The sequence below is a fragment of the Pristiophorus japonicus genome, chromosome 9, assembly GCF_044704955.1.
Source record: "Pristiophorus japonicus isolate sPriJap1 chromosome 9, sPriJap1.hap1, whole genome shotgun sequence".
Taxonomy (NCBI): Eukaryota; Metazoa; Chordata; class Chondrichthyes; family Pristiophoridae; genus Pristiophorus; species Pristiophorus japonicus.
In genome coordinates, this window is record NC_091985.1 from 111,147,002 (window position 1) to 111,164,105 (window position 17,104).

General features: G+C 48.0%; 1 non-coding gene and 2 pseudogenes across 1 annotated transcript; all 3 read left to right on the forward strand.

Moving 5' to 3' along the window:
• The first annotated feature begins 5,654 nt into the window (after nt 1-5,654).
• Nucleotides 5,655-5,845, forward strand: LOC139274496 (U2 spliceosomal RNA). The gene has a single exon (XR_011595549.1). It is a non-coding gene; the product is annotated as a U2 spliceosomal RNA (small nuclear RNA).
• Nucleotides 5,846-6,358: 513 nt separating this feature from the next.
• On the forward strand, nt 6,359-6,522 carry LOC139274297 (U2 spliceosomal RNA; annotated as a pseudogene).
• A 26-nt stretch (nt 6,523-6,548) lies between these two features.
• LOC139274220 (U2 spliceosomal RNA) lies at nt 6,549-6,770 on the forward strand (annotated as a pseudogene).
• Nucleotides 6,771-17,104: the final 10,334 nt, after the last annotated feature.

The window sequence follows — 17,104 nt, forward strand, 5'->3', positions numbered from 1 at the left end:
GGCACCAAAATGCTCTCCCACTGAAAACCCTTCCTCCTGCCCAGCTTCATTCCCTAAAACTAAGTCCAGAACCACCCCTTCCCTTGTTTGGGCTTGTTACATAGGGGCGAAAAAATCCGGATTTCGTCCCCTACGGGGCACAACGGACAAGATGTTTGCAGCGCGACAGCTGCACAAAAGATGCAGGGAGCAGCGCCAGCCCTTATACATGGCCTTCTTCGACCTTACAACGGCCTTTGACACTGTCAACCGCGAGGGTCTATGGAGCGTCCTCCTCCACTTTCGATGCCCCAAAAAGTACATCACCATCCTCTGCCTGCTCCATGACGACATGCAGGCCGTGATCCTTACCAACGGATCCATCACAGACCCAATCCACACCCGGACCGGGGTCAAGCAGGGCTGCGTCATTGCCCCAACCCTCTTCTCAATCTTCCTCGCTGCCGTGCTCCACCTCACAGTCGACAAGCTCCCGGCTGGAGTGGAACTAAACTACAGAACCAGTGGGAACATATTCAACCTTCGCCGTCTCCAGGCCAGTTCCAAGACCACCCCAACCTCTGTCGTCGAGCGACAGTATGCAGACGACACCTGCGTCTGCGCACACACAGAGGCTGAACTCCAGGACGTAGTCGACGTATTTACTGAGGCGTACGAAAGCATGGGCCTTACGCTAAACATCAGTAAGACAAAGGTCCTCCACCAGCCTGTCCTCGCCGCACAACACTGCCCCCCAGTCATGAAGATCCACGGCGCGGCCCTGGACAACGTGGACCACTTCCCTTATCTCGGGAGCCTCCTATGAACAAGAGCAGGCATTGAGGACAAGATCCAACACCGCCTTCAGTGTGCCAATGCAGCCTTTGGCTGTCTGAGGAAAAGTGTGTTTGAAGACCAGGCCCTCAAAACTGTCACCAAGCTCATGGTCTATAGGCCTGTAGTAGTACCTGCCCTCCTGTATGGCTCAGAAACATGGACCGTGTACAGTAGACACCTCAAGTCGCTGGAGAAATACCACCAACGATGTCTTCGCAAGATCCTACAAATCCCCTGGGAGGACAGACGCACCGACGTTAGCGTCCTCGACTAGGCCAACATCCCCAGCACTGAAGCACTGACCACACTTGATCAGCTCCGCTAGGCAAGCTACAATGTTCGCATGCCAGACAAGAGACTCCCAAAGCAAGTGCTCTACTCGGAAGTCCTTCACGGCAAACGAGCCAAAGTTGGGCAGCGGAAACGTTATAAGAACACCCTGAAAGCCTCCCTGATAAAGTGCAACATCCCCACTGACACCTGGGAGTCCCTGGCCAAAGACCGCCCTAAATAGAGGAAGTGCATCCGGGAGGGCGCTGAGCTCCTCAAGTCTCGTCGCCAAGAGCATGCAGAAATCAAGCGCAGGCAGCGGAAAGAGCGTGCGGCAAACCAGTCCCACCCACCCCTTCCCTCAACGCCTATCTGTCCCACCTGTGACAGAAACTGTATTGGACTGTACAGCCACCTAAGGACTCATGTAAAGAGTGGAAGCAAGTCTTCCTCGATTCCAAGGATCTGCCTATGATAATGAAAAAAGTTCTCCTGAATGCATTTTAGGAATTCCGCACCCTCTATACCTTTCACACTAATTTTATCCCAGGTAATATTAGAGGAGTTGAAATCCCCTACGATTACTGCCCTATCTCCCTCTGACTGTTTGGAGAACTGTTCTTCAATTCATTGCATATGGCCTTATTTGACAATCCTTCCAGCATAACATCCCCCCCTCACAGCTGTAATTGTTTCTTTAATCAATACTGCGACCCTGCCGTCCCCCGCCCCTCATTTATTACCCCCCGTCCCTCCCCTCTCTATCCCATCTAAAACCTGTGTAACCAGGAACGTTGAGCTGCTATACCTGCCCTTCTTTCAGCCATGTCTCAGTAATAGCTATAATGTCATACTCCCAAGTGCCTATCTGTGCTCTCAGCTCATCTGCCTCATTCACTATACTCCTTGCATTGAAGTCTATACCATTTAGCACTGCCAAACTCCCTTGTTGTCTATTTTCTAGCCCTTGTTTCCTCTGTCTTCCAAATTAACATTCTACTTTTCTGCTTTCCGATTTCAGCTTTACTTCTCTCCCCATTCCGTGGCCTCAAATTTGGCCCAGCCCGTTTTTCGGCGCACTTACCGGAGCTGCGCTGCTTTTCTCCGTTCCGAGGTGCGCCGAAAAATGTTGTTGCCACTTTGGCCGCTGTCCGGCCTCCTCCCTGTAGTCGCGCAGCGTGGCCAGTCGAGTCAGGAGTGGAGCCAGCGTTCTGCGCAGAAAACTGTGCCGGGAGATCTGCACATGCGCAGTGGAGTCCGCTGGTGATGTCTGCGCATGCGCATTGCTCCTCGCTCCCAGCCTCTCCGTCTGCTTGCTGCAGCCTTTCCGTTAATTTGCTTGCTGCAGCTGCTCTGTAGGCCCCGATGCCGGCCAGTTGAATCGCTCCCGCCCCTACCCCAGGCCGAGTGGCCCCCCGGTGCGTTGTCGTCCCGCCCCTAGCCCAGGCCGAGGGGCCTCCCAGTACGATTTCTAAGCGATCGATTGCACCGGGAGGCCACTCGGCCAGGGCTAGGGGCGGGCCGGAAAACTGATAGTGCTCTTGCCTGCCAATGATTTCTATCAGTTTTCCGGCCCGCCCCCAGCTCAGGCCGAGCGGCCTCCCGCACCAGCCGGCCCGCTGCCTTCCCGGGCAGAGATTGAAGATGAAGGTAGGACTTATTTCAATTTTTTATTTCTTATTAAATTCTTAGAACTTTTTATTTGCAAGCTTTGGTGGTTTGTACGGCTTGATCGTTTAGGTACAAGGTCCTCTCCGCTTCCCTTCCCGCCCCTATCCCAGACCGAATGGCCTCCGATGTACCATAAGAACATAACATAAGAACATAAGAATTAGGAACAGGAGTAGGCCATCTAGCCCCTCGAGCCTGCTCCACCATTCAACAAGATCATGGCTGATGTGGCCGTGGACTCAGCTCCACTTACCCGCCCACTCCCCATAACCCTTAATTCCCTTATTGGTTAAAAATCTATCTATCTGTGATTTGAATACATTCAATGAGCTAGCCTCAACTGCTTCCTGGGGCAGAGAATTCCACAGATTCACAACCCTCTGGGAGAAGAAATTCCTTCTCAACTCGGTTTTAATTGGTGTTCCCGTATTTTGAGGCTGTGCCCCCTAGTTCTAGTCTCCCCGACCAGTGGAAACAACCTCTCTGCCTCTATCTTGTCTATCCCTTTCATTATTTTAAATGTTTCTATAAGATCACCCCTCATCCTTCTGAACTCCAACGAGTAAAGACCCAGTCTACTCAATCTATCATCATAAGGTAACCCCCTCATCTCCGGAATCAGCCTAGTGAATCGTCTCTGTACCCCCTCCAAAGCTAGTATATCCTTCCTTAAGTAAGGTGACCAAAACTGCAGGCAGTACTCCAGGTGCGGCCTCACCAATACCCTATACAGTTGCAGCAGGACCTCCCTGCTTTTGTACTCCATCCCTCTCGCAATGAAGGCCAACATTCCATTTGCCTTCCTGATTACCTGCTGCACCTGCAAACTAACTTTTTGGGAGAGTTTCATGCACAAGGACCCCCAGGTCCCTCTGCACCGCAGCATGTTGTAATTTCTCCCCATTCAAATAATATTCCCTTTTACTGTTTTTTTTCCCAAGGTGGATGACCTCACATTTTCCGACATTGTATTCCATCTGCCTCTCCTCAGCCCATTCGCTTAACCTATCTAAATCTCTTTGCAGCCTCTCTGTGTCCTCTACACAACCCGCTTTCCCACTAATCTTTGTGTCATCTGCAAATTTTCTTACACTACACTCTGTCCCCTCTTCCAGGTCATCTATGTATATTGTAAACAGTTGTGGTTCCAGCACTGATCCCTGTGGCACACCACTAACCACCGATTTCCAACCCGAAAAGGACCCATTTATCCCGACTCTCTGCTTTCTGTTAGCCAACCAATTCTTGATCCATGCTAATACATTTCCTCTGACTTCGCGTACCTTTATCTTCTGTAGTAACCTTTTGTGTGGCACCTTATCGAATGCCTTTTGGAAATCCAAATGCACCACATCCATCGATACGCCTCTATCCACCATGCTCGTTATATCCTCAAAGAATTCCAGTAAATTAGTTAAACATGATTTCCCCTTCATGAATCCGTGTTGCGTCTGCTTGATTGCACTATTCCTATCTCGATGTCCCACTATTTCTTCCTTAATGATAGCTTCAAGCATTTTCCCCACTACAGATGTTAAACTAACCGGCCTATAGTTACCTGCCTTTTGTCTGCCCCCTTTTTTAAACAGAGGCATTACATTTGCTGCTTTCCAATCCGCTGGTACCTCCCCAGAGTCCAGAGAATTTTGGTAGATTATAATGAATGCATCTGCTATAACTTCCGCCATCTCTTTTAATACCCTGGGATGCATTTCATCAGGACCAGGGGACTTGTCTACCTTGAGTCCCATTAGCCTGTCCAGCACTACCTCCCGAGTGATAGTGATTGTCTCAAGGTTCTCCCTTCCCACATTCCCGTGACCAGCAATTTTTGGCATGGTTTTTGTGTCTTCCACTGTGAAGACCGAAGCAAAATAATTGTTTAAGGTCTCAGCCATTTTCACATTTCCCATTATTAAATCCCCCTTCTCATCTTCTAAGGGACCAACATTTACTTTAGTCACTCTTTTCTGTTTTATATATCTGTAAAATCCCCCATGATTACTGCCGTTCCTTTTTCACATCCTCGATTATTCCCTCGATTACTGTCCGCCCCACCGTGAAGTTATTATTTGGGGGGGCCTATAATCTACGCCCACCAGTGACTTTTTCCCCTTACTATCTCTAATCTCCACCCACAATGATTCAACATTTTGTTCATTAGAGCCAATATCATCTCTCACAACTGCCCTGATATCATCCTTTATTAACAGAGCTACCCCACCTCCTTTCCCTTCTTGTCTATCCTTCCGAATTGTCAGATACCCCTGTATGTTTAATTCCCAGACCTGCGCCGATTTCTTTAACTCTCCCCAAGGGTTTTCTGAAGTGGCCACATACGCTGGAGTAACTATTAGCTGGCCAAAGTTGCCTAAATGGGCAGAACTGGCGTAGGTGGCTGGTAACGTCCCCTTTCGAGAAAAAAAAACGAACTGAAAGAATCGTAACTGAGTTACACTGGTGCAAATTGATTGGGGAAATGGGGATTTTGAAGTTACGCCAGAAAAACCAAGTTACTGCAAAAAAAACCAGAGCAACTCCTGGCCAAAACTGAGCCCCGTGTGTACAGTTATGAAGCCAGATCACCTCACCAGTCGGTTGTAGTGTTGTCACTCACGCAGCTGCTGGAAAACGTTTTGGTTGCATCGCAGCCTCTGACAGTGACGTACGTGTGGATAGGCACAACCCTCTCCATCTGATTGCTGGAATACTGTCACTTTACATATCTATGAAGCAGTTTCACTGAAAAAGGGAAAAAGGCAACTTCTGTAAACTAATCTGTTCCAATTAGAAAATAACAGTGAAAGAGTCAACAGTTATATGTCTTTGGGCACAGTCATTCTGACTCAATAAAGGGAGGGCAAACGGGAGCTGAGAACAGTTTGGGCCGCCGCGGCATCGCTTCTCGGCCTTTTGGCTAAGATCAAGTGTAGTATCTGTTCTTATCAGTTTAATATCTGATACGTCCCCTATCTGGGGACCATATATTAAATTGATTTTTGGAACAGGGAGATGGAATAGGGGCTTGCTCCGTCCACTCCACGCATCGACCCGGTATTGCAGTGTCTCTGGGAACGGTGCACCTCCCTTTTGGGAGAATTTCAAAATTAAAAGCAGATTCATTAAAAACATCTCCTTTTTTTCTTTCTTTTTATGCAGTCGCCGCAAAGGCACGGTGGGGAAGGGCCACAGTTTAAAGCCCTTCTGCCACGCAAAACCCGGGGGCAGGAATCAGCACAAACCTCCCTCGGGCTGTATTTGTAATTTACTCTTTGTGTACATAGAGCACCAAATCTGTAAACACCAATGTCGTGCCATGTACAATGCAAGGTGTGTTCCGAAATGCTTGTTTGAAAAGAAACATGTAAAAGTACCGTCACCCATTCCGGGCACTGTATTGTAACACATGAAATGTAATCTGTGTGAATGTACCACAATGTATCCCGTTTATTGTACCGAATCGCACTTGAACTGAAAAACAAGGAATGTAACAAACGGAACTGTCGTCAGCACCCAAATGTATTGTATGGGATTGCTGACCGCAGCTAAATGTACTGAAATGCCATTGAATGTACTGTACAGATTTTTTTATGAATAAAGTATAACTTGAAATTTAAAAAAAAATCTGTTCTTATCAGTTTAATATCCCCTATGGGGACCTGATATTAAATTGTTTTTTGGACAGGGAGCTGGAACAATGGCTTGTCCCGTCCACTCCATGCACCGACCTGGTATTGCAGTGTTTCCAGGAACGGTGCAACTTCGCCTCTCGGCCTTTTGGCTAAGATCAAATATATTGGCGCAAAGTGATCTTTGGCGTTAGAGTTGATCTGGAAAGAAATTGGATATTAATAAAAAAATCTGTTCTTATCAGTTTAATATCTGATACGTCCCCTATCTGGGGACCATATATTAAATTGATTTTTGGAACAGGGAGATGGAATAGGGGCTTGCTCCGTCCACTCCACACATCGACCCGGTATTGCAGTGTCTCTGGGAACGGTGCACCTCCCTTTTGGGAGAATTTCAAAATTAAAAGCAGATTCATTAAAAACATCTCCTTTTCTTCTTTCTTTTTATGCAGTCGCCGCAAAGGCACGGTGGGGAAGGGCCACAGTTTCCCTTCTGCCATGCAAAACCCGGGGGCAGGCTTGACATTCACTCTCAAATTTCAAAAAACACAACATGCTTATTACATGCATTACAAAGCTCTGCTGACACTCTCATCTGACAAATACCCACACACTTCCCCCACACACCAACAACAATTTCTTTGCACATTCTCTCGCAAAACACACTCCCGCTGCCCGCAACCAGTCTTTTAGCTCCAGCTTTTGCCTTAGCAAACTTTAAACCAGCCACATACATGTGTGCTGCTCTGAAAACTACAACCACCCGTACAACAATGGGCTTAAACTTCACACACTTTACACAGCTAGTCAGAAACCTGAAAAACCACAAGATGATAGATACCGTTCAAATGCTTCAAAGGTCAAACACTCAACAATCAAAATTAGCCATCACTGCTCACACCTACAAACATAGCATCCAGCTTGCAAACAAGGAAACTGTAAAACGACAGAAAGGATAAGGAACTTCAAGCAATTTAAGCTGCAGCCAGCCAGCACAAAGGGAGGCAAGGTAGAAGGAAATAAAACAACAATTAGCCCAAAACTAGGCCAAACTGCAAGGCATGGATAACAAGGACATATGGCACTATGTACAACACAAAGCAGGGTATAAGCAAACAACTCCACAGCAGCTGACATAATACCATAACACACTCTATCTCCACATTCAGTCCCAACACCAGCATCATCGGGCACACCAGCAGCACCAATTCAGGGAGGACTAGACACCCTCTACAAATGCTTCGTTTCCCAGATAAATCCCATTTTCAGCTGTATTAATAAAAGTGCACCAAATTACCACTCTTAAATACATCAAGGAATACTTTCTAATGGAAAGGAGAAAAAAGAAAAAGAAACATTTAATCTCGATCACTCTGGCCGATTGTGCTGGTTCATAGAAGTATGTTTACCAAGGAAGAGGACCTGGCCAAAGCTACGGTAAACAAGGAGGATACTGGAGTAAATCTGGCCATGGTGAGGCCATCCCTGGCAGCAATGTGGTCGGGTGCTGATGCCCTCTGTCCTGTGCAGCATCAGGTGATTACGGAAAAGGTTGCTGGTGGTGTTGTTGGTGCTGCCGATGTGCCTGGTGACGTGAGTGTCGGGGCTGATCGTGGTCAGATTCTGAGGAGCAAGGTGAGAGAGTATAAAGTCATCATCAACAACATAGGCAGTCCCTCGGAGTCGAGGAAGACTTGCTTCCACTCCTAGAATGAGTTCTTTGGTGGCTGAACAGTCCAACACGAGAGCCACAGACCCTGTCACAGGTGGGACAGATATTGGTCAGAGGAAGGGGGGGGTTGGTTCTGATTTACCACACGTTCCGTCCGCTGCCTGCGCCTGACCTCTTCACGCTCGTAGCATTGAGATTGGAAGAGTTCAATGCCCTCCCGGATGCACTTTCTCCATCTAGGGCGGTCTTCGGTCAGGGTCTCCCAGGTGCCAGTGGTGATGTTGCACTTCGCCAGGGAGGCCTCGAGGGTGTCCTTGTAACGTCTGCGCTGCCCACCTTTGGCTCGTTTGCCATGAAGGAGCTCCGCGTAGAGCAATTGCTTGGGGAGTCTCTTGTCTGGCATGCAAACTAAGTGGCCTGCCCAGCGAAGCTGATCGAGTGTGGTTAATGCTTCAATGTTGGGGTTGTTAGCCTGGGCGAGGACACTGATGTTGGTGCGCCTGTCCTCCCAGGGGATTTGCAGGATCTTGCAGAGACATCGTTGGTGATATATCTCCAGCGACTTGATGTATCTTCTGTACATCGTCCATGCCTCTGACCCATACAGGAGGGCGGGTATTATTACAGCCCTGTAGACCACGAGCTTGGTGGTAGGTCCTTGAACACTCTTTTCCTCAGGCGGCCGAAGGCTGCACTGGCGCACTGGAGGCAATGTTGAATCTCTGCATCATTGTCTGCCTTTGTTGACAAGTGGCTCCCGAGGTATGGGAAGGGGTCCACGTTGTCGAGGGCCGTGCCGTGAATCTTGATGACTGGGGGGCAGTGCTGTGCGGCGAGGACAGGCTGGTGGAGGACCTTTGTCTTACAGATGTTAAGCGTAAGGCCCATGCTTGCATATGCCTCGGTGAATACATCGACTATATCCTGGAGTTCAGCCTCAGAATGTGCGCAGACGCAGGCGTTGTCCGCGTACTGCAGTTCAATGACAGAGGTTTGGGTGATCTTGGACCTGGCCTGGAGGCAGCGTAGCTTAAATGGCTTCCCACTGGTTCTGTCGTTTAGTTCCACTCCAGCGGTGAGCTTGTTGACAGTGAGGTGGAGCAATGCAGCGAGGAAGATTGAGAAGAGGGTTGGAGCGATGACACCACCCTGTTTGACCCTGGTCCGGATGTGGAATGGGTCTGTAGTGGATCCGCTGGTAAGGATCACGGTCTGCATGTCGTCATGGAGGAGGCGAAGGATTTTGACAAACTTTTGGGGGCATGCAAAACGGAGGAGGACGCTCCATAAGCCGCACAGTTGACAGTGTCAAAGGCCTTTGTAAGATCGAAGAAGGCCATGTATAAGGGCTGGCGTTGGTCCCTGCATTTTTCCTGCAGTTGTCGTGCTGCAAAGATCATGTCCGTTGTTCCCCGTAGGGGACGAAATCCGCACTGTGACTCCGGGAGGAGCTCCTCGGCCACAGTGAGAAGACGGTTGAGGAGAACTCTCGCGACAACCTTCCCAGTGGTTGATACCAGGAAGATTCCCCTGTAGTTGCCGCAGTCGGATTTGTTCCCCTTTTTAAAATTGGACACCATCACTGCATCTCTGAGCTCTCCCGGCATGCTCTCCTCCCTCCAGATGAGAGAGATGAGGCCATGTATCCGCGCCAATACGCCTCTCCGCCATATTTTAGCGCCTCAGCAGGAATTCCATCCGCACCCGTAGCCTTGTTGTTCTTGAGCTGTTTTGTGGCTTTGCCTACCTCGTGCAGTGTTGAGCTTTCACTGAAGTGGTGGCGGGATGGAGTTGAGAACACTCGAGTCAAAGGCACCCATGCTGATGAAATAGATGGCAGGTGAAGTAAAGATGACAGAAGCGATCTGTCAATGGTGGCAGAGGTAATGAGCTCAGACTGGATGGAGACTCGTGTAAAGACTTTAATCATTTCTGAATCTCCCTACTGGAAATGCAGTTTAGAGAAGGGAACATTTCCAAATTGGCTGGGAGCTTTGACGTGACATTTGAAGCTGTCAACTCATTAACTGATTCAATGGCCAGTGACCTCCCGCCTCAGCTTCACAGACGAGCACTAAGCACAGCGGTGATACTGGTGGGCGACCTGTCCAATTCAAAAAGCGGGAGGAAAAGCATTGTGAAGTGGCTGTAAACAAGCCACTAATGATTTGAATTTGGTCCCCCGCCACTGCCGGTCAGGTCTGCTCAGCACTGGCAGACCCGACATCGGGAAATGCAGGTGTGCGCGTTTGACAGCGGGCTCCCGGCCCGCTATCAATCATTTTAAAGTTCACAACTAACCCACCACCCATCCTGTCCACTAAACAATGGCAAAATTGCAGCCTATGATTCTATATAGGACAAGTTCCCACATTCAAAAACGGAAAGGAAACCACAAAGGCAGCTGCTGACCTTGCTGAGCAGAAGGCGGCAACATGGCGCACCGGCGGCAGGAGAAGTGACCTGTGGCGAGTAGCAACCTACGAAGGAAAGGAGAGCACGGTCAAGCAGCTGTAAACCCTTTTTCTTCTTTTCTCTTTTACAACTTCCCACCCCAGAGAGGCGAAGCTGCATGTTTCCAGAGGCACTGCAATACGATGTGTGGAGTAGACAGAGCAAGCCACTGTTCCATCTCCCAGATCCAAAAAACAATTTCATTTTTGTTCCCCGATAAGAACATAAGAAAGAGCAGCAGGAGTAGGCCATTCGACCCTTCGAACCAGCTCCGACATTCAATTAAGATCATGGCTGACCTTTTACCTCAACTCCACTGAATGGTCCTTCCTGCCAGTTAGTGCCACAAGTTACTCTCTCTCCTCACAGGTTTAACCTCTCCTTCTATATAAACACACCTACCCATAATCATGGCCACTCCGTTGACCATGCCATCTCACAAGGTCTCTCTACCACTCTCATTTTGATTACCAATATGGCTATCCTTGTTTTCCTCTCCACTCACTTTCCCGTTCCCCCTCTCATCCGCACTTCCTTCTGTGTCCGCCGCCTGGAAAAAGCTCGGACATGTCTATGTGCAGCACCAAAGTTCTGATTGGTTCTCTTGGAGGACAAGACACACCCAGCAGTTTCTCTGGAATGTGTAATTAGATCCTCCCTGTCAATGTAATCAGTGACTTTGCAAAGTTTAATTCGAGCTATTCTGACTGCCTACTCCAGACAGAACAGAGCTCACTGCCTTCAGGGATCTGTAGACATGCACTCCAAGGTCCCTTTGTTCCTCTACATTTATCAGTGTCCTACCATTTAATGTGTATTCCCTTGCCGTGTTAGCCCTCCCCAAATGCATTACCACAAACTTCTGTAGATTGAGTTCCATTTGCCACTGTTCTACCCACCTGAGCAGTTCATTGATATCTTCCTGCAGTCTACAGCTTTCTTCTTCAGTAACAACCACACAGCCGATTTTAGTATCGTCTGCAAACTTCTTAATCATACCGCCTACATTCAAGTCTAAATCATTGATGTATACTGTTATGTATGCAACACCTTGTAACCAACATTCTACCGCCACCAGAGGGCGCATCCTTTGGAGTCCCAAGGGATCCCAGCATCCCTTGGGAGCACTGTATATAAAGCAGGCCTTCCATGCTGTGCGGGCACTCTGGAGTCAGTATAAAGAGGCTGAGGTCATACTTACACATGTCTACAGTACTCAGTCACGTTGCTTTATTTGAGACGTAACAACTGGCGCCGAGTAATAGATAACGAAGCATCACGCGAAAATGCAGAGAACTGTTGGTATCCTAGAGAAATTCTCAGAAGGTGATGATTGGGAAGCCTTCGTGGAGCGACTCGACCAATACTTCGTGGCCAACGAGCTGGAAGGGAATGTGAACGCTGCCAAACGAAGGGCGATCCTCCTCAACGTCTGCGGGGCAACAATCTATGGCCTCATGAAGAATCTTCTTGCTCCGGTGAAACCAACAACCAAATCGTATGAACAACTGTGTACGCTGGTCTGGAAGCAGCTAAATCCGAAGGAGAGCGTTCTGATGGCAAGGTATCGATTTTATACATGTCAACGGTCTGAAGGCCAGGAAGTGGCGAGCTACGTCGCCGAACTAAGGCGCCTTGCAGGACATTGCGAATTCGATGGATTTCTGGAGCAAATGCAAAGAGACTTTTTTGTGCTCGGTTATCCTTCGCAAACTATTGAATGTTGAAACACCGAACCTGAGCAAAGCCATAACGATAGCCCAGGCATTCATGTCCACCAGCGATAAAACCAAACAAATTTCGCAGCATAAAGATGCATCGTCAAGTACTGTACACAAAGTAACGTCGTCTTCAGGCAGGAATGCATATGGCAGAATGTACGCGCCTCCAGCTGCACGACCTCAGATGACCCAGAGTCTGCCATCAAGCAGTTAATAACTTGTTGGCGCTGCGGAGGTGATCATTGAGCCCATCAATACCGCTTCAAACACTATGCGTGCAAAGGTTGTGGAACAATGGGACACCTCCAGCGATTGTGCAGACGAGCTGCAAACCACCACGTTGCAGAGGAAGACCGATCCATGGCAGATCAAACTGAACTAGAGACTCGAACCAAGGAGGCAGAAGTACGGGGTACACACCTTCACCATGAAATGTCCACCGATCATGTTAAAAGTTGAACTGAACGGAATTCCAGTATCCATGGAATTGGACATGGGTGCGAGTCAGTCTATCATGAGCAAAACGGCCTTCGAGAGGCTGTGGTGCAACAAGGCACAAAGACCCAAGCTGAGCCCTATTCATACCAAGCTGAGAACTTACACGAAAGAGCTGATCCCTGTAATTGGCAGTGTAGCAGTAAAGGTCTCCTATGATGGAGCGGTGCATGAACTCCCACTATGGATTGTACTGGGAGATGGCCCCACAATGATGGCCGCCAAGTCGGAGGCCATCAAGAACGCGCCGAGACCACAGAACGTGATGGAGCTACGGTTGTGCCTGGGACTCCTCAATTATTTTGGTGATTTCCTACCCGGGTAAAGCACCTTGCTAGAACCCCGACACATGTTGCTACACAAGGGAGATGACTGGGTATGGGGGAAATCACAAGAGACTGCTTTTGAGAAAGCCAGAAATCTGTTATGTTCCAACAAACTGCTTGTTCTGTATGACCCATGTAAATGTTTAGTGCTAGCTTGCGATGCGTCTTCGTACGGGGTCGGGTGTGTACAACAAGCAAACGAACCGGGAACATTGCAACCGGTCGCTTATGCATCCAGGGTTTTGTCCAAGGCCAAAGGGGCCTACAGCATGATTGAAAAAGAAGCTCTGGCATGCGTTTACGGGGTGAAATAAATGCACCAGTATCTGTTTGGGCTCAAGTTCGAATTAGAAACTGACCATAAGCTGTTCATATCGCTAAGAAAGGCAGGGAAACGTTCATACGCGACCTACACAGTACCCACCCAGGCATAGTAATGATGAAAGCTACAGCTAGATCCCATGTGTGGTGGCCCGGAATCGACTCCGATTTGGAGTCTTGCGTGTGCTAATGCAACACTTGCTCTCAACTGAGCAATGCACCCAGGGAGGCACCGCTAAGTTTGTGGTCATGGCCCTCCAAACCGTGGTCTAGGATCCACGTTGACTTCGCTGGCCCGATTCAAGGCAAAATGTTTTTGTTTGTTGTGGATGCTTATTCAAAATGGATTGAGTGTATAATAATGTCTGTAAGCACGTCCACTGCCACCATCGAAAGCCTACGAGCCATGTTTGCCACGCATGGGCTGCCTGATGTCCTTGTCAGCGACAATGGGCCGTGCTTCACCAGCACTGAATTCAAGGAATTCATGACCTGCAATGGGATCAAGCACGTCACATCTGCCCCGTTCAAGCCCGCATCTAACGGCCAGGCAGAACAGGCAGTCCCAACTATCAACAAAAAGGAGGCAAAAGCAAAAGACAGAAAGGAGATGAGGAAAAGTGGAGGGCAGAGAAACCCAAGGCAAAGAACAAAAAGGGCCACTGTACAGCAAAATTCTAAAAGGACAAAGGGTGTTAAAAAAACAAGCCTGAAGGCTTTGTGTCTTAATGCAAGGAATATCCGCAATAAGGTGGATGAATTAACTGTGCAAATAGATGTTAACAAATATGATGTGATTGGGATTACGGAGACGTGGCTCCAGGATGATCAGGGCTGGGAACTCAACATCCAGGGTTATTCAACATTCAGGAAGGATAGAATAAAAGGAAAAGGAGGTGGGGTAGCATTGCTGGTTAAGGAGCAAATTAAGGCAATAGTTCGGAAGGACATTAGCTTGGATGATGTGGAATCTATATGGGTAGAGCTGCAGAATACCAAAGGACAAAAAACGTTAGTGGGAGTTGTGTACAGACCTCCAAACAGTAGTAGTGATGTTGGGGAGGGCATCAAACATGAAATTAGGGGTGCGTGCAATAAAGGTGCAGCAGTTATAATGGGTGACTTTAATATGCACATAGATTGGATTAACCAAACTGGAAGCAATACGGTGGAGGAGGATTTCCTGGAGTGCATAAGGGATGGTTTTTTAGACCAATATGTCGAGGAACCAACTAGGGGGGAGGCCATCTTAGACTGGGTGTTGTGTAATGAGAGAGGATTAATTAGCAATCTCGTTGTGCGAGGCCCCTTGGGGAAGAGTGACCATAATATGGTGGAATTCTGCATTAGGATGGAGAATGAAACAGTTAATTCAGAGACCATGGTCCAGAACTTAAAGAAGGGTAACTTTGAAGGTATGAGGAGTGAATTGGCTAGGATAGATTGGCGAATGATACTTAAGGGGTTGACAGTGGATGGGCAATGGCAGACATTTAGAGACCACATGGATGAACTACAAAAATTGTACATTCCTGTCTGGCATAAAAATAAAAAAGGGAAGGTGGCTCAACCGTGGCTATCAAGCGAAATCAGGGATAGCATTAAAGCCAAGGAAGTGGCATACAAATTGGCCAGAAATAGCAGCGAACCCGGGGACTGGGAGAAATTTAGAACTCAGCAGAGGAGGACAAAGGGCTTGATTAGGGCAGGGAAAATGGAGTACGAGAAGAAGCTTGCAGGGAACATTAAGAAGGATTGCAAAAGTTTCTATAGATATGTAAAGAGAAAAAGGTTAGTAAAGACAAACGTAGGTCCCCTGCAGTCAGAATCAGGGGAAGTCATAACGGAGAACAAAGAAATGGCGGACCAATTGAACAAGTACTTTGGTTCGGTATTCACTGAGGAGGACACAAACAACCTTCCGGATATAAAAGGGTTCGGAGGGTCTAGTAAGGAGGAGGAACTGAGGGAAATCCTTATTAGTCGGGAAATTGTGTTGGGGAAATTGATGGGATTGAAGACCGATAAATCCCCAGGGCCTGATGGACTGCATCCCAGAGTACTTAAGGAGGTGGCCTTGGAAATAGTGGATGCATTGACAGTCATTTTCCAACATTCCATTGACTCTGGATCAGTTCCTATGGAGTGGAGGGTAGCCAATGTAACCCCACTTTTTAAAAAAGGAGGGAGAGAGAAAACAGGGAATTATAGACCGGTCAGCCTGACATCGGTAGTGGGTAAAATGATGGAATCAATTATTAAGGATGTCATAGCAGTGCATTTGGAAAAAGGTAATATGATAGGTCCAAGTCAGCATGGATTTGTGAAAGGGAAATCATGCTTGACAAATCTTCTGGAATTTTTTGAGGATGTTTCCAGTAGAGTGGACAAGGGAGAACCAGTTGATATGGTATATTTGGACTTTCAGAAGGCTTTCGACAAGGTCCCACACAAGAGATTAATGTGCAAAGTTAAAGGACATGGGATTGGGGGTAGTGTGCTGACATGTATTGAGAACTGGTTGTCAGACAGGAAGCAAAGAGTAGGAGTAAATGGGGACTTTTCAGAATGGCAGGCAGTGACTAGTGGGGTACCGCAAGGTTCTGTGCTGGGGCCCCAGCTGTTTACACTGTACATTAATGATTTAGACGAGGGGATTAAATGTAGTATCTCCAAATTTGCAGATGACACTAAGTTGGGTGGCAGTGTGAGCTGCGAGGAGGATGCTATGAGGCTGCAGAGCGACTTGGATAGGTTAGGTGAGTGGGCAAATGCATGGCAGATGAAGTATAATGTGGATAAATGTGAGGTTATCCACTTTGGTGGTAAAAACAGAGAGACAGACTATTATCTGAATGGTGACAGATTAGGAAAAGGGGAGGTGCAGCGAGACCTGGGTGTCATGGTACATCAGTCATTGAAGGTTGGCATGCAGGTACAGCAGGCGGTTAAGAAAGCAAATGGCATGTTGGCCTTCATAGCGAGGGGATTTGAGTACAGGGGCAGGGAGGTGTTGCTACAATTGTACAGGGCCGTGGTGAGGCCACACCTGGAGTATTGTGTACAGTTTTGGTCTCCTAACTTGAGGAAGGACATTCTTGCTATTGAGGGAGTGCAGCGAAGGTTCACCAGACTGATTGCCGGGATGGCGGGACTGACCGATCAAGAAAGACTGGATCAACTGGGCTTGTATTCACTGGAGTTCAGAAGAATGAGAGGGGACCTCATAGAAACGTTTAAAATTCTGACGGGGTTAGACAGGTTAGATGCAGGAAGAATGTTCCCAATGTTGGGGAAGTCCAGAACCAGGGGACACAGTCTAAGGATAAGGGGGAAGTCATTTAGGACCGAGATGAGGAGGAATTTCTTCACCCAGAGAGTGGTGAACCTGTGGAATTCTCTACCACAGAAAGTTGTTGAGGCCAATTCACTAAATATATTCAAAAAGGAGTTAGATGAAGTCCTTACTACCAGGGGAATCAAGGGGTATGGTGAGAAAGCAGGAATGGGGTACTGAAGTTGCATGTTCAGCCATGAACTCATTGAATGGCGGTGCAGGCTACAAGGGCCGAATGGCCTACTCCTGCACCTATTTTCTATGTTTCTATGTTTCTATCAAGCAAAGCTTGAAACGCGTGTCGGAAGGCTCCCTGCAGACCCCACTCGCTCACCGGGGTTAACCCTGCCGAGCTGCTCATGAAAAGTGCACTCAAAACAAGGCTCTCT